Source organism: Lissotriton vulgaris, chromosome 3_1, assembly GCF_964263255.1.
Source record: "Lissotriton vulgaris chromosome 3_1, aLisVul1.2, whole genome shotgun sequence".
Classification (NCBI taxonomy): domain Eukaryota; kingdom Metazoa; phylum Chordata; class Amphibia; order Caudata; family Salamandridae; genus Lissotriton; species Lissotriton vulgaris.
In genome coordinates this window covers 1,244,612,005-1,244,635,136 of record NC_141689.1, presented here as the reverse complement: position 1 = coordinate 1,244,635,136, position 23,132 = coordinate 1,244,612,005, and the positions used below count along the sequence as shown (strand labels likewise).

The following is a 23,132-nucleotide window of genomic DNA, read 5'->3' as shown; positions in this document are numbered from 1 at the left end:
CCATGCAGCCACTTATACACAAAGTGAAACACTGATACATATATTTAAATATTTAAACATTACTCGCTAATATATGTATTCACTAAGATACACTTAATAAGCCAGTTTTCCAATCATTTCTTTTTAAAAAAAACATTCATTAAGACAATAATTTAAACATTTATTCTTCCCTCGACCTTTACATATACATATATAAAACATATTTATTTTTTAGAAAGACACATATTCACTAGATGGTGTCATGAGTGATGTCACTGACCATGTCATGAGTGATGTAATATGTGATGTCATCAGCAGTGCATTACAGCCGCAAGTTATAGTGAGTCCAACTAACTATAACGTGGAATTTCATTGGTTTTATGTCAGTAAAATTTCCAGCTAACTATAACTGGTGTCAAACCTATGGTTTTTTCAGTGAATATCATAGGTTTTTTAAATGCTACTTCCTAACTATAACGTGTGTAAAACCTAGGGTTTTTTCAGTGAATTTCATAGATTTTTCAAATGCTATTTCCTAACTATAACGTGTGTAAAACCTATGGTTTTTTTAGTGAATTTCATAGGTTTTTTGAATGCTAGTTCCTAAGTATGAAAGATATACCTAAAATAAATATCGACATACCAATCTTACGTGCACAACCGAGTGCACGCACCCACCTATTTATTTCATGAAAGCTTTCCAATTTAAACCTAATAAATTTCTTCATAGACCAATGAAAGAACTTATAGTACGTTAAGACACTGAACCTAGGCTTTTTTTTTGTCATATAAACCTTTTAATTAAATGGAGCCGAATTTTTTTTAATCGTTCGGGCGTGACTGGTTGTACACACCTTAATATTTTTATTAAAAAATATAAAAGGTTTTATAATTTATTTATTGTATACTTAAATCGAGCTCTAAAAATATGTGAAATCCGTATGTGTTTGAATTCACTTCTTTTCACGTTTTTAAACTTCAATAAAGAACATCGCTACTTCCAAATCACGTTCGTAACTAGATAGTGTCACCGCCTCTACGTCCTAAGAAGCGCATGTAAAGTCATGTGACTTGAAAACAAGACTTCCAATTGGTTCTTAGTAGTTTCTGTTCTGGAATTTACACGAAGCACTCCACCCACTTTCCTCACAATCTTTTCTACTCTCAAGAGACAACAACGTCGATCATCTTTCGGAAAACTTTGCTGAAATGGCTGCCCTTCCGCATTCATCTTCCGAATCTGAAGGAAATGAGCGACCACCTTTGACAAGAAAAACGGAGGCCACGCTATTACCATCAGAAGTAACCAGCACATCTTCTGGTGGACGACCTGTATCTCCATCGAGTGCTGAGATGGACTTGAAACCATATCTGGCGAACGTGCACATGAAATGCAAGAACTGTGGAAAACTTCTTGTATACGGAGAGCAAAGCTTTATTCTAATTAAACACAAAATTGAGAGTCATAAATGCTCCAAGAAAAGTTAAATTTCTTCACTTTATTTGGATAGTATGACATACTGAAAAATGTCGTAGCAACTTTAAGAAATCAAAAGCATCATAACACTTGTTTCCAAAAAAAAAAAAAAAAGTTCTTATCAGAACTAACTCTTTGTACCAAAACGAGCTCCAAGAGCATATTAGCTGATATTTTCTCGCCGCTTTCTTTTAGTGCGCGACCGGGTGCGCGCACCCACCTATCGCGTAGAAGCAGCGAGACACGCATGTGCAGTCATGTGACTTTAAAACAACACTTCCAATTGGTTCTTACTAGTTTCTATTCTGCAATTTACACGGAACACTCCACCCACTTCCCTGGAAAACCAGTTTATCGAAAAACTTTTAAAGCCTCCTCTTATGAAACATTCGACATCGTTCACATAGCAGTGTAGTAAATAGCACTAGATACACTCCGTCCCTTAATTATAAGAGACTTATTGCTATGTGAGAAAAACTTTTGTTTTCACGCGATAATGTGAAATGCTGAGCCTGTTACAGAATTTTCTTTCACATATATGTTACTGTTCTCCTTCGAGCACTAACACCGTAGAAAATATCACCAATAGCGGTGATATTTTTTACACCGAGAACGGGCGATTTGTATTGCTTAGAGCCCTTGCTATTATAAAGTTTTATTTCCTAAGTCTCTGATCTCCAACTGTGCAACGTGGCTCCCCTGTGTGTCGTAATGAGGTGCTAACAGCACCACGTAGACTCTACTGTGACTAAGCATCCATAAATTCCGCGGACATCTCTACCCTGCTATCTGCAATTATAAACATCAAAAGGAGCTACGCTGCGCCCCTTGGAGAGGCCTCACTCCCACTGCTACAAAGGCTTGGCAGTCGCCAAGATGCACAAGAACAGCGTCTCGGATCCATTGAACTTCTGTGACGGTCTCAATGAAAATAAGCACTAAACAATATTCAAGTATGTAGCAGTCCTTCTACTTGGTTAGAGACTAAAAATTTACAGCAGCGCTGCAGCGATTTCTACCCCAAATAAACCTTGGCATTAATGAGGTTTAACGCAAATGCGGTAAAAATCGTTGCAAAGCATAAGTATCACAGAAAAGTCAGCATTATTCATGCATAGCGACCTAATGCTATTAGCCATGTTATCCACCTCCCATTCGATAACATGGCTAAGAACTGCTCAGGGCAGGTGTTAGCTTTTAGAAATATTCCCGCTTAGCGCAAATATCTCCAAAAGCTAGTAATAAGAGATAGCGATGTTAAAGACTATTTTCAGTCGCTAACATCTTGGCACGCCCACTTTGCATCTAATTAGATATAAATGCAACTTACATGCAAAGTGGGGCCCAAAATGTTCACTATCTTCTACTAATTGTTGCTAACTGGTGTTAGCAGCAGCTAGGTAATAGAGATATAATTTTATCTCTGCTTTCTTGGCGTTTAAAGCAAAAAAAACACAGATAAACACCCTTCATAATATACCTCTATATTCAAATTGAAGTAGGCGTAGGTCTTGACGCAGCAATCACATGCACAGTTTTGAAACAACATGGCCCAGAAAGTCACTGAGTAAAATCTCATAAATTACAATCAGCCACTTTCAATACGTATTACTTCAGAGGAACACTTCTTTATGATACAAGGCTCTAGAATGACACACATATCTCGTCTTTATAGAAACCCTTCAGGTTTTTTTAACAGCTGTTAAATGCTTCCATACTTATCACAAACGTGCTCCATCATGAGCATTGCCTCATCTGTCCTCAGGACGGACAACATTTGTGATGAACTTGCCGCTGTGCATGCACAACACTAACATTGTGCTTCCTTAACACGTTCTATTCACTAAGCAGAACCATGACGGAACCACTCTATCATAAACACACCTGAACCATGACTCATAAAAGGAGTAGCTCAATCATGACCATACAAGTACCGCTAAGCCCCCCAGCCCCCTAATCTTGAGGCAGAATTGGAACTGCAACACAGGATTTAAAGTCCTGCAAAGAACACCATGTAACATTTAATATCATATGCACCATTGTTTTCATACATCACTTTTGCTAAACTCACTCAGTGAAATGTCGCTCATTTTATTAAATCACTTTTAAAGCATACCTTCTAACAATGCACCCAATCCTATGTGGAAGTGTTCAATATAAAAGATGACATTGCTTTAAGAAGGATAGAGAAATAAATAACACAATGTTGTAAAAATGTCTTTATTATATATACTTACCTAATAAAAAGAAAAAACAAGTACATTTCTTATTAAAACGTAGCACCTGTGGAAAAAAATTAAAAATAAGATTATAAAGTATATTATTTAAAGAAAAAACAATAGGAAACAATAAGAGAGATGCAAAGAAAACTGTCAGATATTATTAATTAAACTTACCTTATAAATATAATATCTGTGGAGGAGAGTAAAAAAAAAATCTGTTATAATACATATTTCTAAATGCAATGTAACAAAATAAGTAAACAACATATTAAATGATTTATTTTTGCTGTTCTCAGAATACATTGATTTTCACTATCAAGAGTGATTTCAATTTTAATCATCATATAACAGCGGGGAAAAAAAAACACAATCAAAATGATTGTGTTTAAAAAACCCATACAAAATCTGCATACATATTATAAATACTTGAAAAAAACATGTCAAATTCGCAATTTCTTGAGTAAGCACACTACATCTTCCTCAGTTACAACCTAATTAAAGTATACCACTTATTTTTCAAGATATCTCAACAAAGCCCCGTGCAGCAATCTCCTTTAAAAATATGTATTTGAAAGACACAGTTTCATCTCTCATACCTTTCCGCGTGGCCAAATTGTATAAGCTAACTCATTATCTTTTAAATACCTCTCCCAAACACTTGCGTCCATATAAGTTTCTAAATAATTCTCAAAAGTACTCATTTTCTTCTCTCATATTTTTCCACGTGGCCAAATACTATGAGTTAAGTAGTTTTTAAAAAAAAATTATTTAATCTTAGTCTTATCTATTATTTTCTGTACTTTCACAATCAAAATTTGTACCATATTTTATACCATCAAACATTAAGTAAATTTGTACCTGATGTTATCACTATGCAAAACACAAATTTCATTTATAGATTTGTACACCCTCATTTACATAATATTTATAAACTAGTAAGTTTCAGATCTTTATAGTATACATATTCCCACAGCAAATCATTCTACTGAAATTTGGGTTCCAAAAATAACAAATAGGAGTTACTTAAGGCAAAAGGCAAACGTTTTTTAAAAGTCAATTGGCTATCATTGCAAAGTGTCCAGCCACTAGCACACTTCAAATAAGCTGTATAATGTCCTGATGATGTAGAATGCCCTTCATGATAAATAATGGCTACAGTTACAAATGTTCTTCTAGAAATAGAATCTTGAGAAGCCACAAAATTTTTAATTAAAGTGGATAATTTACTCCCATCAGCTCTGCATCGTTGAAACATTAAAATTACATATTGTCCGTATCTATGGATAAATAAAGTTGATAACATTTCAGACTTGCATTGAGAACAGACCATGTTTTGATGCGCATCTTTAACTAGTTTATGAAAAGGCACTTCTTTGCAGTCTGGTAATGTCAAATATAAAAATCTTTCACTGGGTATCTCAGTACTACTTAAAAATGAGCAATTATCACACTTATGTTCCCATTTATAAGAAAGCCCAAAAAGAATATCAATATCTACACCTTCATCTTCCAAAGCTGTAAACATATACATAATACATTCCTGACAATCTTGCTGAATATTCTGAGAAAATTGATTTACTCCTGCACATATGTCTAAAACATTCCTTAATTCCGAAACACTTGCTACTTCACTATCACCACTACTACACATTTCAAATATAGAATTTAAAGAATGGCAAAAGGTATGCTCCTGATTTTCTATAATCTGTTCCTTAACATTTTTCAGAAAGAAAACAACATTAACTACTACATTTGCATAGCAGTTGACACCAGACCTATTTTCAAACTTAAATCCAACAATCTCTTCAATACTAACAGTTTTGCTACAGCTACCAACAACAGCTACATTTTTTTTTCGTCGTTTCTGGACTACTTCAGCACATTTGTCCTCATTTTTCCTTTTCTGACCAACTATACGCCTTTCAATTAAAGGATATTGAGGTAAACTTGGAGCATATTCTCTTCTTAACCTATTATACTCCTTCACACAATTTAAATCTGCACTAATCTTTGTCTCATCATAATCAATTAGATAAAGTCCACATAAAGTTCTAACACTCGATAGAGCAACATACGCCATGCCCTCTTTGAATAAAATGCTTCCAATATTTACCAAAGCACAATCTACACTTAAACCTTGAGATTTATGTATAGTCACTGCATATGCCAAACAAATTGGAAATTGCTTACGACGGACATATAAGTCTTTCACAAGAAAAAAACGAGTTGAACATCGACTAACTTGTTGAACTTCCTCAATCCCATCAAATTTTATCCTCAAAAATTCAATCTCATCTCTATTGGTATAATTGACAAAACCAACAACATTACCCATTGCTCCATTTACCAATCCTCTTTCTACATGTAAATTTCTTCTTAAAATTATCCGACAATTTAAACATACATACAGATTTTTCTCTAAACCAGCAGTTTTAGATATAGTTTTTTGAAGAGAATCCAATTTTAATTTCAACTTTTCAGACAAAACAATAGTACTACCTTCATGCTCTATTCTATCTTTAGCTTCCAGTTTCTTAATTTCTTGATTTTCTAAATTCAACATTTTCTCATTAAAAACTGAACATTCTTTCAGAGTTGGCATCAAGCATATCACTGACTTATCTGCTACCTCTTTACTATATATTCTCTCAGGAACATTATCTTCATTAGGAAACAGCTTGGAAAGTAATCGAGTTCGTAGAGTGTGTTTCGCATCTTCAGTTAATTTTCCAATCCTAATATCTTGAAGAATACTTCCATATTTAGTATCCTTTGCCTGTCGCATATTTTGAATCAGTTCAGTATATTTGAAATGTGACCATATATTTACATTTACAATACTGCCCAGGCACTTTCTGGTCTCCTCATGTGTAACAGTTTCAAATACAGGTTGTCCTTTCACAGGAGTCAGCTGCAGTAGATCTCCAAAAACTATGACATGTTTACCTCCAAATAACACATCATACTCTGTCTTAAGTGTCTGTTGCATTCTTAAATGCACAAAAGCAAGCATTAAATTGGAGACCATGCTTACTTCATCAATAATAAGAAGTTTCATTTTTTAAGGACTCTAGAAACTTCAAAACAAGCTTCTCCAGATAGCTTCTGATATTGTAATTTATTTTCATGTTCAACTGGCAGCATCAGCAAACGATGTAAAGTAACACCTTTTATATTATGTGCTGCCAATCCAGTTGGAGCAGTAACAACACACGACAGTGTTGACTGCGTTGTTTGCTGTAAATATGTAGTAATTCTTTTAATTAGGAAACTTTTACCAGTCCCAGCTTCTCCACTTACATATAATCGAATAGGTTCAAATGACATACATGAGCAATCTTTTCTCTCATGACGAAAGCCATGCTCAATGTGCTCTGTCACTTCATCATATATCTGTCTTTGCTCAACATTAAACTGCTTCTTTAATTCTTCTAAGTCGATTACTTCCTCTTGACCTTGCTGCATTGCGCTTTCCACCTCATCCATGGCGGTGGCTGCTTCATTTGGAATAATTGGTTGTCCCAGTGGATCTTGACTTAATGATGCCGAACTTTGACTACCTTGTGAACTATCTCTAGCAATCTCTGCTGCAATTGTCGCTTCTTGCTCTATTTCGTCATTCAACATTTGGAGATAATTGCTGAAAACAGGACATTCAATACTACTTTTAGATGCGTTGAATGAATCTTCATAACTATCAAAGTCTCCAAGTAGTTCCTCTTCTCTACGCCATGGTTTAAAGAGTTGCAAAAGAGCAAAATAGTAAAATTCTCTTTTATCAGGTGTTTCGCAACTCAGTTTCCGATGATTTATCAAGTGTCCTTTTCTTTGTTTTACCAGACATCCTTCATGTCCAATTACAGCATGTACACCTTTATCAATATTCTCTGTAACATTTCTCTTAAAAGTATAATTTTGAAGTATTTCATACAGACAAATGTTTTCAAGCACAGTACTTCTATTTGGATAGTATGTATCCAACATATTTGTTTTCAAAATGTCTGTACTGTTTGGTTCTTTCTGGGCTAAATACTCAATTTCTTGGACAGGTTTCAGAACACGGTTTCGTGTTTCTGCTAGGCCCAAACTCACCCAGAGAATAGTCCTTGATTTCGCATAAAGACTTGCTGATGATAATCTGTCACAACATTCATATGCTCCAATTTCTTGATGAGACAGCATCTTCAAACTGTACGTATATAATTTCTTGCTCAGGCTCTTTTCATGAGAAATGTCTTCCCACATCTCCTTCAGTTCCGTCTTTTCAGATTTCGTGATGTAAGACGTTACATATCGAGCCACAGCAATAGAGTTGTCTGCAACATATTGTATGTCCATGTTAGCATTCCACATGGACAAAATGACTGGGTTATAGTCATTAATATATTTCGATTCTTCACCTCTTCTTAAATTGTACGTATTTTTAGGTGACCTCCTTCTGATTTTATGTCGCAAACATGACATCAAATTGTTGACTCTTCCTTTTGAAAGTACCGGTCGTGCAAATCCAAAGCGACATTTGGTGTAAAATTTGCTCTTTGATTTGAATTTTCGCCGACAATATTTTCCACAGCGATGACTTTGAAAACGTAACACTTTTCCTCTTAAGTCCTTATCAGTGGTACTATTAGGTATGTCACAAGTGGCATACTGTTCAATAAAAGACAGTACAGTCTCATCCGAGTCTATTCCAAATTTAGGAGCATCCTTGATCCATAGCAGCATATGAATATGAGGAGCACTTCTTGCTTGATATTCTTTTCTCCAAAAGAAATCCAGTACTTCACCAAGAGGAGGATTTTTCTTGTTAGTAATGAAAGACATCATAGCTTCAAATCTATGATTAAAATACCTGCAAACATTAACTGGATCTAATGAACACAGTTCTCCAGGTGTCTTGTAGTTTATGTTTTCTATGTTTGCATTCGCCTCCCGAAGAAATTCAATTAAATCTTCCCAAGCATACTCTGCACAGCTTAGAGTTAAAAACCATGTTGGTGCTCCTAAGTTTCTAAGCATGCACTTCAAATCTCCATGACGACGGTACCAATACTCATTAGTACCCCGCTGACAAGCCATTAAATTAATTAAATGAGAATCCAAAACACTATCTTTTTGATGCACTTTATCCATAAATTCCTTTGCTGAAATATTTTGCAGATGTACACCACTTTTTAAGATATGATTTACTGCATAAGACAGACCAGATAAGTCACTCTCAAACAGAAGATGAAACAGATATGGAATGCATTGGCGAAACCTTGGATCTTCTGCATATAATCTTGTTGTCCGGTACTCAGATGCAGGAATCTGCATAGGTCGATCATCATATCGTGTACCTTCACCTGTAGGAAATAACTGTGGAAAACAACGACCTTCCAAACTTTCTTCCCAGACACTAATAGGATTTCCTTTCGCCTTTTTCATCTGAAATAATTCAATAGCATTCCCTATTGCTTCTTTGGAATGCAGTGGATGAACACTGTAATGTTCATAAATTTCTTCAGATCTGGATACATCAACTTTTTCAATTTGTCCACTAGACAAATCACTATCCTCTTCTTCACTTACATCTTCTTGTTCTACGTATACATCTTTGTAATACTTATTATTTTGCACTAAATACAACGTTGCCTTTTTCACTTTCCTAACATCCACTAAATCTTGCCAGATTTTCTTACTCTTTGTAGGTACACCATTAACTAGAATAACTAGAGGTTCCTCTTCTACATTTTCAACACCAATTGTTTCCATATTTTTTTTAGGATCAAGAGGCAAATACACAACTCTACCCTTTAATCCTCTTAGTAAGTCTGAAGGATTTAATTTACCAGTCTTAGGCTCCATTCGAACAATAGCCTGAAAAGGATGTACACATTGAATCAGAATCGTCTCATAAGTATTTAAATTCATCAATTCTGATGGAATATTTACCAACTCTAGATTATTATGAACAGCTCTAACAGGCATTTTTTTTCATTTAATTTATTATAACAATATTTACAAACACGTTGCTCAAAACCCAAATCAAAATAGTTTTCCACCAACAAATAAGTTGCAAAATCTTTCCATTGACCATTACTTTCATCTTCACTTTTTAAATATAAATCAACTAACCTCATTTGACTTTTGTAATGAATGCGTCGGCAACAGACACAAGAAAAATTTGGTTTCTCACCTGCAATTACCTTAAACTTTATTATTTCTTGTTCAAAATTTTCAATATTTACATTCCCAACATTTTCTAACACATTTCCTTCTATAATTATATCACCTTCTGCATTATCTTCCTCGGGACCAAAATAACTTACCTCAATTTCTGCACAAATCTTCTTAACATCTAATTCACATCCATACAAAAGAGCACTATTTAACTGTTTAAGTTTAAGTGCCGGACTTTTTGCATAGTACAACTTTCTCACTAATTTTCTCATTTTAGTATGATGCACTGCTAACATCCGAAAGTGATGAAACACACTCTGGCATATTTTTTTAGAGAGACAAGCCTGAGAATGGCCTTGCAGACCTATTTTCTCGCGCACTCTGCATTCATCTAATTCTTGCAACATTTTAATTTTTTTCTTTAGACTTTCTTTAGTGTACTTACGTAAGAAATTGCGAAAGGAATCAATTGAATCCTGTCGTACACTACAAATACTACTACAATTCCAACTATAAACAGGAGCATTAGGACGTACCTCTAAAGCTTCTCTAGCCATAACATCTTCTGCATTTCTAACCACAATTTTCTCTTTCTCAATAACACAACCATCCTTCACCTCATACGCTCGACCAGTGGTGTCAACTGCATGCAACAGATCGTTACTTTGAAAGTAACTCTCTTCATTAAAAAATGGCTCAGAAGTTGAAGTATGCATCCACTTCCCAGAAAACACTTTACAAAAATTACTCCTATTTATATGTCTCTTCCATTTACTTTTACCTTTGAAAACTCGAATCGCCTTATTTAAAATATTTATTCTATTAAGTATTAAAATAAATAATTTTCGTTTTATCTCAAATGCGCGCTCAACAAAACCCTCTATACATAGTTTTTTTTTAAGAAAAACAGATCTTTTTTTAGAAACTTTCTCCTTTTGTAATAAATTCGCAACGACTCTGTTGTAAAACATACGCTTCCTTATTTGGCTGAATTGATTGCTCCGGGTTTTACTGTACTGACTTTCATCTTTCCTAATTCCAGTAATAGAACTTGGTTTAACTCCAGATCTCCTTTTAGATCATGAAATCGTTTTCTCCTTCTGAACTTCAATATTTACATTTTTCCTTCCCAAAATGCTTTTGAAAAACTTTTTAGTTTGCTTACCAGGAGCACTCTTCTTTGTATCCGTCCTCTCAGTCTTTGAAAATAATTCTGTACTTTTCTTCTTTAAACTGTACGTCCGTTTGTAGAGTTTCTTTTTTTCAATTCTGGTCGGCATCTTAATTTAAAATTTTGATGAGATTGTGAACCTGTAAGACACAAAAATAACAAATATTATAGTTCAGTACTAGCATATACCGTACAAATTAAAACCACACATTCCTTTTTTGAATAAAATATAGATAATAACAGAAAATCTCTGAACAAAGTAGTAAATCCTGTAGTGATTTTTCCTTGTAAATTTATCACACTGTATATTTCTTTAAACTTCATAGACAATTTAAATTTTTTTTTTAAAAGCATACAAACAGTACACTTTTTTAAAAAACTATCGGTCATCATAAGTGTTTTAATCTTTTTTTCTACAATCTCTTTTACACTTCATGAGAACATATCTTACCACTCTCATGAAGCACTTCATTGACGAATATATCAAGAAAACTATCATCACGAATGCTTTGCTATCATTTTTTTTTATTTATTTAAAAGTTCATAATTTAAAAAAACTTCTAACATCAGTTCATCAGGAACTTCTTAAAGTCCATTGTCCTCCTCTTCTATCAGCTCTAAATATGCTGAATCTAATGAAATGTCCATAAAATAGTCATTTTCATCTTCTTCCTCTCCAACAACCGCGTCTAATATTTCCTCCATCAGTTCATTTATAATTTCAAAATGCACTTCGTTTTCTTCAAAAAAATTCTCCATTGTATTTTTTCAATAAATTCTTCTTTATCCTTTTAAAAAAATATAAAGACTAAATTATATCTTTGTCCATAAGTGTATAATTGAAAACTACCTTTACTAATTTTTAAACTACAGATAATTTTATAATCTCTAACTTATTAACTCTATAATTTGTAAGATACCACATTCCTCTTGTTTTGAAAAAGAAATTGGCAATATAACTCTAAACATTGACACTGTGCCTTTTTTAAAATTAAATAATTACTGTTGATAAAAGACATTTCACTGTAAAATTTATTTTTAGATTTTCTACATATTTGAAATATTTATTACCTGTACAATAATTTTTAGAGACCCATTTCTTTTATTTCATCACTACAAAGTGCAATATAAATATATGCACTCTAAAGAAAAGGATCACACTATACAAACCATTTAATTCACTTTACAGATTACTACTTCCCACAGAGACAGTTCCATTTATATTACAACAGTATACTCACCATGTCAATGTCTTAGCATATGCAAAATGTCATACTTACCATGAACAACCACCTCATAATAAAGCTCTACATTAATATTTAAAAAAGTGCCTATACATAGTATGTTCACAGATATGCAGGAAAATGAGCATTACATTTAGATCCATATCATAATACCTCTCTGTAATTAAAAATGGAACACTGCCAAACATAATACAACAAGATTTTAAAAATAATGAGCACTTCACAAGTATTATTAAAACAAACCTAAAAGAATTATACTCCAATGATTTCTAAATCTGAACTCCTTGCAAAAGAACACATATCCCAAGCTCATTAAAACATAATTTGAACTGTCAATGGAGAACATCTCAAAAAACATATGTAGTATAAGCAGATAGAACCACATGTGAAAAATTTAAGATAAAATCATGTTCAAAACATTTACAAATTATTCTTTATTATTTTCATCACCACCCACAGAAATTGCCAAAGCATAAAAAGGAACTCACCTGAAAAAAAGAATATATACTCTCAATATATAACTTCAACAGGTTGATCCTTACAGGCACCAAACACTCTAAAAATGGAAAAAATAAAATTTTATTAACTTATTACAAACTTATTTCCTACACAATATACAATCATTATAGCATTGAACAAGCATAAGTAAGAAGATTCCCAAAATACTCTCCATTAAAAATAAATACAAAATTTCTCATTTATAAAAGCATTGTGCCACAGATATGTCACTTTTCCCCATGTTAAAATTCATGCACCTACAACAGTAGGCTTTCAAAAGTAAAAGGCCAAGTCACAAAACAAAAAAAGCCTTATTAATTAAACATTACGCCGCCACTGCGTCACTTTTACCATGGGAAAAGTGACGCACGGGTGACGCAAAGCCGTCATAAATAAGGCCCCATGTCCATAGACAAAAACTGCAGGGCCAGCATTATACACATGCAAGCAATACACTTGCACAGAACCACAAAACACCAAGAGCCACCATGTTAATATATATCCTTAATATAATAAACCTTTGAGAATGGATACATATTTCCGTGGCAAACTACTAAGCAATATTTAAGTGACTAGACTCCTAGAAAATTTATCAAGTCATTCTGCTCCTCTCCACTGCATAGCCGGCGACCTAATTCTGTGGAGTTCCTATACAACCGGCAGTGCTGCGCCGTTTCCTTTACCACCTTGGTAAATTCAAAATGGATGTCCCTCCTTCCTTCGCAAACGAGCCGGACCACATACAACTATTTCGACAGAGAATGCTTCTGTACTACGGCACCTTAACACTCTCAACTTTGAATACTTCATATCGATTATCATTTCGATATTCGTATTTCACCTGTGTGCAGCCTATATTTCATTGCCTGAGCTGTGATTTCACGTGGGCCCTGGATTTATGTCTCTGCAATTTGGTTCCTCCTGAAGCGAATTACAATCACCTCATGAATCCGTTACTTGATCATGAACAGCTTTGTTACAACGGAGGGTTTATGGCCTTTGCAGCGATACAAGGAGTTCTGGGTCATTGGAATATATTCGCAGCGGCGCAAGATTTCCTAACACAGAGCTACATCGAAAACCCACCGAGCTGCCCTATGATGGTAAAAGACGCTCCAATAATGACAGATCATGAAGGCTCCTTTCCTCTTCTCAATTGGATGGCTGACATGTTTTCAGATAATAACAGTGATTTCTTGTTAGAAGCACTTGCTGCCTATTTTGCCTACAGAATGGACGGTTAACTCTTTCCTAACAGAGAACTACATCGAAAACCCACCGAGCTGCCCTCTGATAATAAAAGAGGCTCCGATTTTAACAGATCATGAGTACTGCTTTACTCTTTTCCATTGGATAGCTGACATACTTTCAAATGATAAAAGTGATTTCCTGTTAGAAGCAGAAGCTACCTATTTTGCCTAAACAATGCTTCAATAACTCTTATACAAGCCATTGACGTCCTCATTTCCTTTTGCTTCCCTATATTCTTCATGTTCTTTTCCATATTTTCTTTTGAAGAACAGACCTATTGGCTTTACTAACAGTGGACATTATGATTTCGTGCTGGTTAAATTTTGGTCTTTTATGTGGACTACATTTGTTTCTTCAGCTACTCGATTTTCAACTTTTTTTTTTTACAGTCTAATCTCAACAATTCTATTGCATATCTTATCTAAGGTTATTTCAAACATACTGGATGCAAAACTCGCTAATATATGCTACATGTGCCCTAATTAATGTGTAAATTTTAAACGAGTTTTTTATAACTGTAAACGCCATTTCGCATCTCAAATGCTTATTTCCGCCTCACACGCCTCTACTCCTTTAATTTCCTATAAAATTATGTTTTTAAAAAACTTTACAGAAAAATATGTTCTTTCAACAATATTTCCATTATTAATTGTGCTGTATTTCAAATGCAATACTGCAACCTTCAAAAGATATCTCAATACCGTAGTTCTCCTCAATAGTGATTTGTGCAGCATCCAACAGATTACATACATGCACCTCTCGCCATTTTGTCGCTTTTGGCGCCTTTTTTTCCCTCACACAGTGACATAACACAAACTTGATAGTGCTTCGCATGTAGACAACTGATTGATAAAGTAATGATGTATAACCACTTGCATTTTCAAATATCGTTCCCTAACTGAAAGGCCAGAGACCTTCTTCCATTTATTAAAATATGATATACTTCCTTATAAGAGTGTACAATGTTTTTTTCCAACTATATTCATTTTTCTTCAACTATAGCGTTTGTATTCCATGTACTACTGACAATACCAATTACTGTGTTTTTTGCAATTTCTGTACTCATATTACATAATGATTTGCCTTTAAAACAGTACATTTCTAAATAAACATTTCAAATATTCACGGTTTCTCTTTTAATCCATAATCTCAAGTGAAATGATTTCATATTGAAAAACTATTCATGGGTTCCACATAACCTCAACTGTAGTAACTAAGGACCTTATTTATGAAGACCTTCCGCCGCCGGTGCCTCATTTTTAAAAATGGGAAAAAGTGACGCACCGGTGGCGCAAGGCCTTCATAAATGAAGCCCAGAATGTTTTATTTTCTCGACCTCACTTACTGATACTAGAACCTGCAAGCCAATTACGGCCCATGAACTCTTTCTTAGTATGTCGCGCACCGTACAGACAGTTATACCACTGTACCAAGCACCGCCACAGTTCCGCTTCACTCAGAGTTAATCACTGCTCCCACACATCTCCACAATAACAAACAGTTCTCCGCCAGCCACCAGAGAACAGACTCAGATGCAGAGGCACCAAAGAGTGAAATACGACATACCCTCTGCTCTGAGAAAGCAACCAAGCGATAATTGAGACCGAAAACATTCAGTAGCGCTTTAAAAATACCAATGCAATTATATAATTATTTTTTTGAAAACGTTCCAATTACTTTGATAGGACTATCTGTGTGTGCCTCCACAGCAAACTTCCTCAGCCCGGACTGAAGGCAAACACACACAGACAATAAGATAACACAGGGCAACGGAGATGGAAAACAGAAGGGACATGAAGATGCAGTCAAACAGCAGAACTGAGAGAGATATTTATATACTCCGTTTCCAACCTCAATGTACAAACACATTTACTACACAAATCTCTGTACAACCTCATGGTCAAAACTTTTCATTTTATTTCACTCGACCACCTCCCTCACCCCACCAGTGCAAACGGCGACCAGAAACCGCACTATAATTTTGACGTCTAACAGAAACTTTGTGAATACCTTAATCATTACCACTTTAGCCCCCTTCCCCGTCCCTCTCGCCCCACCCCCACCAGTGCAGGCCACGGCCACCAACCAGCCTGAAATTTTGTCGACTGACAAAAAATTTACGAATTCATTAACCATTAGCATTTTTTCACAACGGTATCACTAGTAATTTACCATTTCTCTCTCTGCATTATCTGTGTCTCTGCTAATATCATTTCTTCATTTCCTCAACAACTTCTCTCATTATATATAAACACTTCAAAATTTCAAAAATAATTACTCTCTATATTAAAAATATTTTTTACTGCGTATTCAACATTTAAATGGAAGAAATTACTTTTAGAAATACAACACATTATGACAGCCAAAAATTAGTTTTTACATGGAAAATCAATCATTGTTTGTGATTAAACTATATTATACGGTACATGACAAAACAAACAGTTACACACTTACCTTTACCAATGCTTTGAACGATGTAGAACAGTGAAAGTCACAAAACAGATATTCGTTTGCGGAACTCTGAATATTGCTTCTATCACTGCAACCAAAATTCAATGGCACAGATATCCAGTCAATACACACTCATATAACTCTCTTCAGCCAATCACATTTCCTCACGCAAAATTGTAAAATCAAATTTACATTTCAATTGGTTGTCCTTCACAATATTTTCAGACTCACGTGAGAGACACCCATCACCAACTGCCATCTCCGGCTGTTTCCATGGTAACACCTCATTCTGCACCTTGCTGAAGGCACAGGTCAAAAGTTCATGTCTCAACGTTCTACAGCAAACTAAGAAGACTGTTTTCCCTCCAGAAACACCTGCCAATCCACAACTCTGTTACATGTCTTTTTTTTTCACACCCAATAGTACTTTTCGTTTAACATAAACATTAACATGCAACGTACTCTTCAATCTCCACTTATTACAATCAACCAATCATTTTTATTTTTTTAACCACACCCAGCCTCTTCCTTTTTTTTAATTTAGAATTTCAACTTCTAACTACCATTCCACTTCCAGAACCGATCGGAGGACGACTACAAATCCCTTGAAAATGAAGGTCTGGCTAATAGGACACAGTTATATTCACTGGAGTGAAAAATATGCAGTAAGCAGACGAATTTGCAACCTCGGCTTACCAAATGTACACATAACATGGATTGCCAAAAGAGGATTGAAATGTCACCAATTGATTCCATTGGTGAAAACTTTTATGCATCTCCCAGAACCAGACCTTATAATTGTGCACTGTGGTGGGAACGATCTAGGCACAATCACTGGGGTAGGTCTGGAAATGCTTCTAAAAGACACCTTTCGACAATTGATGACACTTTTTCCTCGATCTGCCTTGGTATATTCCAATATATGCCAAAGACAGAAATGGAATTGGTCCAATCAACATTGTGCACAATTTGAGAAAGCAAGGAGACATGTAAATAAATCTGTTTCTGCTTTCCTCAGAGATTATAGCATGGGTTCTATTTACCACAACAACTTGCGATACCACATGCAAGACGTCTATAGGAGAGACGGTGTTCATTTCACGAATGAGGGAAACAGAATCTTCCTCTGCAACATCAGGCTCTGCATCGGTACTTACTTATAAATGCAGAAAACACTCAATTAACACAAGGGCTCTTTTCAGAGCCACCTTATATCTAAGCACTCAAACTTCTGATTTATCTCCATTTTCACACTCTTGTAAATAGGTGTGCGCGACCGGGTGCGCGCACCCCGCAACTTTAAAAAAAAAATATATATATCTTTTCGCGTTTAAGGGCCTTACTGCACACCCCGAGAAAACCTACGCAGCAAGACTATCTCTACCTTCTCCCCGTTCCATGTTTCAACGCTTTGAAATGAACAATATATTTACTCGCAGTGACAAAATGGCGGTCAAAACTTCCTGATTTCCTTCGAATCGAACGTTAACAGACGTCACGCAGCAAAAAAAAATTCCGCTCACGCGCAGCCGCTTGGGTGCGCGCACTCGTGCGCGCCTATAGATATATAATTGACTTTAACTTTAATTTTCTCAACAACTACTGAACGGATTTACACCATTCCAAAAAAAGCGTAATCTGCGAACCGGACTCTACAGTTTTGCCAAATTTCTTATAAATCCATTCAGCCGTTCGACCTGTAGCCAAGTCTAAAGGTCCTATGGAAAATAACATGGAGAAAACACGTTTTGGGACCCCCCTTATATCTCAGCCCCCACTTGACCAATCCCCCCCAAACTTTCAGGGAAGGAGCGCAGCCGACCGAGCCATCTTCTTTGAGAAATTCGCTAAGATTCTTCAACCAGGGCCAAAGTTATTCCAAATAGAATGTTGAGGATTTCCTATGGAAAACAATCCTAACTATAACTACCTACTGGCGACCGCCAGTAGGTAAAATATATATATATATATATATATATATATATATATATATATATATATATATATATATATATATATATATATATATATATATCTACACATATATATTTAAGATCTGGATCCCCAAAAATGTAAAGTTAAAATCCTTTTGTGAAATAAGAATGACGCGAAAAACCAACACACACGTAGCAGACCCAGACATAACTATCAAATCAAGAATGCATTGAAGGATGTCAGACTACAATCACCTTCTGGTCTGATTCAGGCCTGGTAATTCTCCCTGGGAACATGGGTCTATGGTCATGTATAGCACAATGGCCTTGAGCTCCTGGCTGGGGATCATTTATTTTAAATGTATTTTCACTGCACTCACTCTTCTTCGTCTCTGCTACAAGAAGCTTTGATGGTAGAGTTGTCAAATAAATGCATGTGGGCAGGCTCCCATGTTTCTAGTCCTCGTCTTTTACTAATAATTTTATCAAGTGGCTGATGGCCACACGTAGCTAGCCTGATGCGCAAATAGAGGAGAGCCCCAGAACTGACCCATGGGTATGACTTGATTCCAAGAGTCCATGCATGAGCCAAGCCAATGTTGCCATGTATATCTTGCAAAAAACATAATTTAGAAACATGATACAATCTCTTCAAAACCAAAAAAAAGTGCATTTCTAAAGCATGCAGGAGCGTCTCGTCTCGCCTTAGTACATCCGACTATATTACTGCATAGACAGGCATTTATCGAAAGTGAAAAATTCATGCCTTGCCTTCCAAAGTAATGCCATTAGTGAACTAATAGGCAAGTCAGTAGTCATTTAAACCCTAAAAGTGGCCTAGATTCTTAATATAGATAGAGCACCATTACAGACTCTCCAATCCTGAACTCACATATTTAAAAGTGCACTTATATATGATAAAGAAAAAAGGTCTGTAAAATAAAAAATTGCCCGTGGATCACACAGTTTGGACAGGTAGAGAAACCAATATAGATTTTAGTTTGTTTGCATATCTCTGTCTCAGTCTCTCTCCCTTTCTCTCTCTCTCTCTCTCTCTCTCTCTCTCTTTACTCACCTGTTTACATATGATAAAAGTCCACTATTTTGTTTTTCATTCTTTGCTCACGACAATAACAACTGACACAAGGATTGCAAACCTGACTCAGGGATTCCAGACCCAACTGCCAAGCCTTGAATGCATTTATTTGGGAGTGTCACAACCCCAAAGCTACACCCTTGAGGAGGAGGGGACAGTAACTTCCTTCAGAGTTGCAAATAGTTATAGTCTGCAGAGCTTAGAAAGTAACAAAGTTGCAAAATAGTTACTTGCTAGGCTTTTATTTCCAAGCCTCTGGACAAACATAATCCTTAAATCACGACATAACCACAAGGCACCCTTAATCAATTCTTACCTCAAACACTTAAAAGTACACTCCTAGACACACACACTACAGGCACCCACACAATCCTTGACACAGCATCAGAAACTGAAGCGCATTATTAGACACTCATACCCAGGCATATAGGCTGAGATGAAAACAGACACTGACAAAGAACAGCAGAAACGCTCAAAGACCATAAATCATTGGCAACCTGGGCACACCACCAGTCTCAAAACGCCCTGAATAATCACTTAGATCTCCAGACAATCTCTCAGGCCTGCTGAAACCAATGCACACCCACAGGCCCAAGGATACACCATTGCATAGCCATGGATACTGCTGCACTCCAATGCACAGACACCCACTCCTACACACAGGGCCGGACTGGGAACTGAAACCGGCCCTGGCAAACTGTTTGTTGGGTGCAGCTGAGTGCTTTGCTAGGGGCGGTTTCAACTGATTTTGTTACAAAGGGCTTATACTGCTGACCCCGATAACAAAAACGGCCCCTTGGGGCCCAAAACCGGCCTCCACCCTGGCGGCCTACCGGGGAAAGACCTGGTGCCCGCTACGGCCAGTCCGGCCCTGCCTACACACCTTCAGAGACTAATAAAAACTCTTGAGATACAATAAGAGAGAATCAGAACAATTTAAACCCCAAAGCATATGCCCGTAAATATTGTGCACATAGCCCCAGACACTGCGACACATCATCAGTAACCCAGGAGCATCATCAATGTCCTACAGACTTTTATGCCACTGCAGACGTTTATCCCCAGTCATCATCATACTGCATAAAGACTAATACATATGCTTAAAGATCTGAAAAACACACACATATACACAAAACTTCATACAGTGTTGCACATCTATATACTTATCAATCAACCTCAAACACAGCTCTAACACTTAAATGCACTATGAGAAATCTCCAAAGACCATATGACGCTTCCACAGTCCTTCAAAAACCAGTGTAAACCCTCACTTCTCCAGGTGTGCAACCAGATCCCAAAGCTCACCTTTAATTAACATTACCAATATTCAACGATGTACCGTGTGGTACAACCTGAAATACCCATGTTCACCACCTTCAGGGTGTCAGGCAAACTGTTACAGGCTTCTTACGCAGACATACTTAAACACATCTCCAAGATGAGACCGCTTTTTCCTAGATATTCAAAATACCCCATTCCCAGATCCTGTTACACACATCTGCATGGTTAAGACACTTAACTGTATGACCACAGTATAACACTCAACCATGCAATCTCTGGTGGTTAAACCAGGAAGCCTCAAAAACCCACAAAATCCTTGAGGCCCTGCATATTTCTTCAGAAACATCCACTTGTTCAGAAACACCCACACATGCAGATTTTTTCAGAAACCCTCACACCTTCACATACACATCAGAGACACAGGCCCACTTCCAACTGACAAGAATGCTGCTGGAACCCAGATCCCACTAAATCCTCACTCCCATGTTACCCATAGACCTCTCACACCCATAAAGTCCAACTGACCCTAAGAAACATGCACTTGATGCCAGACTAAGAAACCCGCCTGGCGAAACACATACAACCCCACAGATGTTCACATTCACTGCCTGATGAAGACACACATAAACAGTCAAGTAGTCATTGTCACAGAAGCTAATGCTCCCACATAGGTTCCGTCACAACCATATCCTTTGACAGCCACTGACAACCCTGCGCACATGTACACAAGCCCAATTAGGGCTGACAAGCACCAAAAATAAAAATTTAAAAATCTCAAAACCCCACATATTCAGCCCTACTCCCTGCCAAAGTACCTCAGTGGCACACTACCCACAGACCGGCACAACTTTAAAGAGCTACACATGGCTTAACAGAACAAGTCGTCCCTTCACAGACTAAGACCTCCCCAACCCGAACTCCATGGATTCTCAAACCTCATTTGAGGCAAATATACCTTCAATGAGTCATTGGAAAGGAAGCTGGATTCTGTGAGCAGAAGCAGACTATAACTGAGTTGTTTTGTAGTATTTTTAAGAGAGGTGCATCTTCAGCTATTTTCTAAATTGGTGCAGGGTTAGGGCAGTTCTGACTGACACAGGAATGTTGTTCTAGATACTCCACTCATATGTATAGACCACTTGTTGCATTGCTTTTTTTGCACATATTTTAGTCCAATCTGATGGTGCCCCAACAAGGGTTTGCAGGGATCCCCCTAAATGGGGGGTATGGAAATCAGGTAAGCAGGGGTGCTGATTACGACGGCTTTGTAAATGATTCAGCTAATATTTAAGCTGGTGGGGGCCAGCAAGGAGAGCTAATGGAATTCCATCTGATGTTCAAGATTTAGAGCTGTTTGGTCTTCAAACTGCTGGACCTGGTGTATAGTGCATGCTGTTAAGTAGTACAATTACACTGTCACCTCTTCAGTGCATGCCCTAAAGCCTTTTGGTGTTGTGGTCACAAGTAGGCTACAAGGTAGCAGGTAGAAAGTGTGATGGTGAGCCTTCCATGGTGTGGTATTGAATTTACTCTTATCTAATGATATTTGGATCAGCTTTACATCATTCCAGTCCTGGTCCTCCACTTCAGTCCAGCTTTGAAGCTGAGTAGTACCGAGAAGCCAATACTGGCTCAGATTTGGCTGACAAGCAGCTGCAGTGAGTTCACCATGGAGGTTGAAACATTCAGCCTGGTGCAGTGTTGTGTATTTAATTAGCAGAATAAAGAGGTCTCTCATGGGGCTGAAGGTATATCTTTTGCAGTAAACAAAGTAGCCTCTAATTAACTGTGCCACCGGTGCCACACTTTTTTGATGCACCAGATGCTTAATTGGCTTGGCCATATTTACAAGGCCACTTAAAGTCACCCTACATGAATTTTCATGGCCTAGTAAATATGAGCCCCTTTCACGCATTACTGTACGTGAAAGGGGCGTTCCAATGGGTGTTGCTGTGGGGTTTCCCACGCAATTTCCATGGAACATGACGCATTCCCAGATTTACAATATTTTGTAAAACTTTTGAATGCGCCAGAATCATATGCCTTCCAGGAGAGGTGCAGGAATGGCACAAAGAGGAGAAATACTTTTATTTCTCCTCGTTTTCTCCTCTTGTTATGTGTGTTGCATTCTGTAGCATGCATAGAAAGAGGAAAATTTCATTAATGATTGTTTTTATTCAGGAAGGTGTCCCTTCCTGCACAAAAACAATCATCTCTGCAGAGCAGTCACCGTTGGAAAATTATACAAGGGTGCCTGCACTCGAGCATGGCAGCCACTCAAGCCGCACTGGCCGCAGCGGGCACCACGCAACCCCCCGGTGCGCAGCATGTGTGGGGGCCGGTTTTGGTGTAATTGAGTTCGGGCC

At 36.8% G+C, this 23,132-nt stretch overlaps 1 protein-coding gene across 1 annotated transcript in view; it reads left to right on the top strand.

The window, feature by feature from the left end:
* Positions 1-23,132, top strand: part of LOC147727732 (sulfotransferase 6B1-like) — a 467,748-nt gene that overhangs the window by 38,343 nt on the left and 406,273 nt on the right. The window lies entirely within an intron of this gene.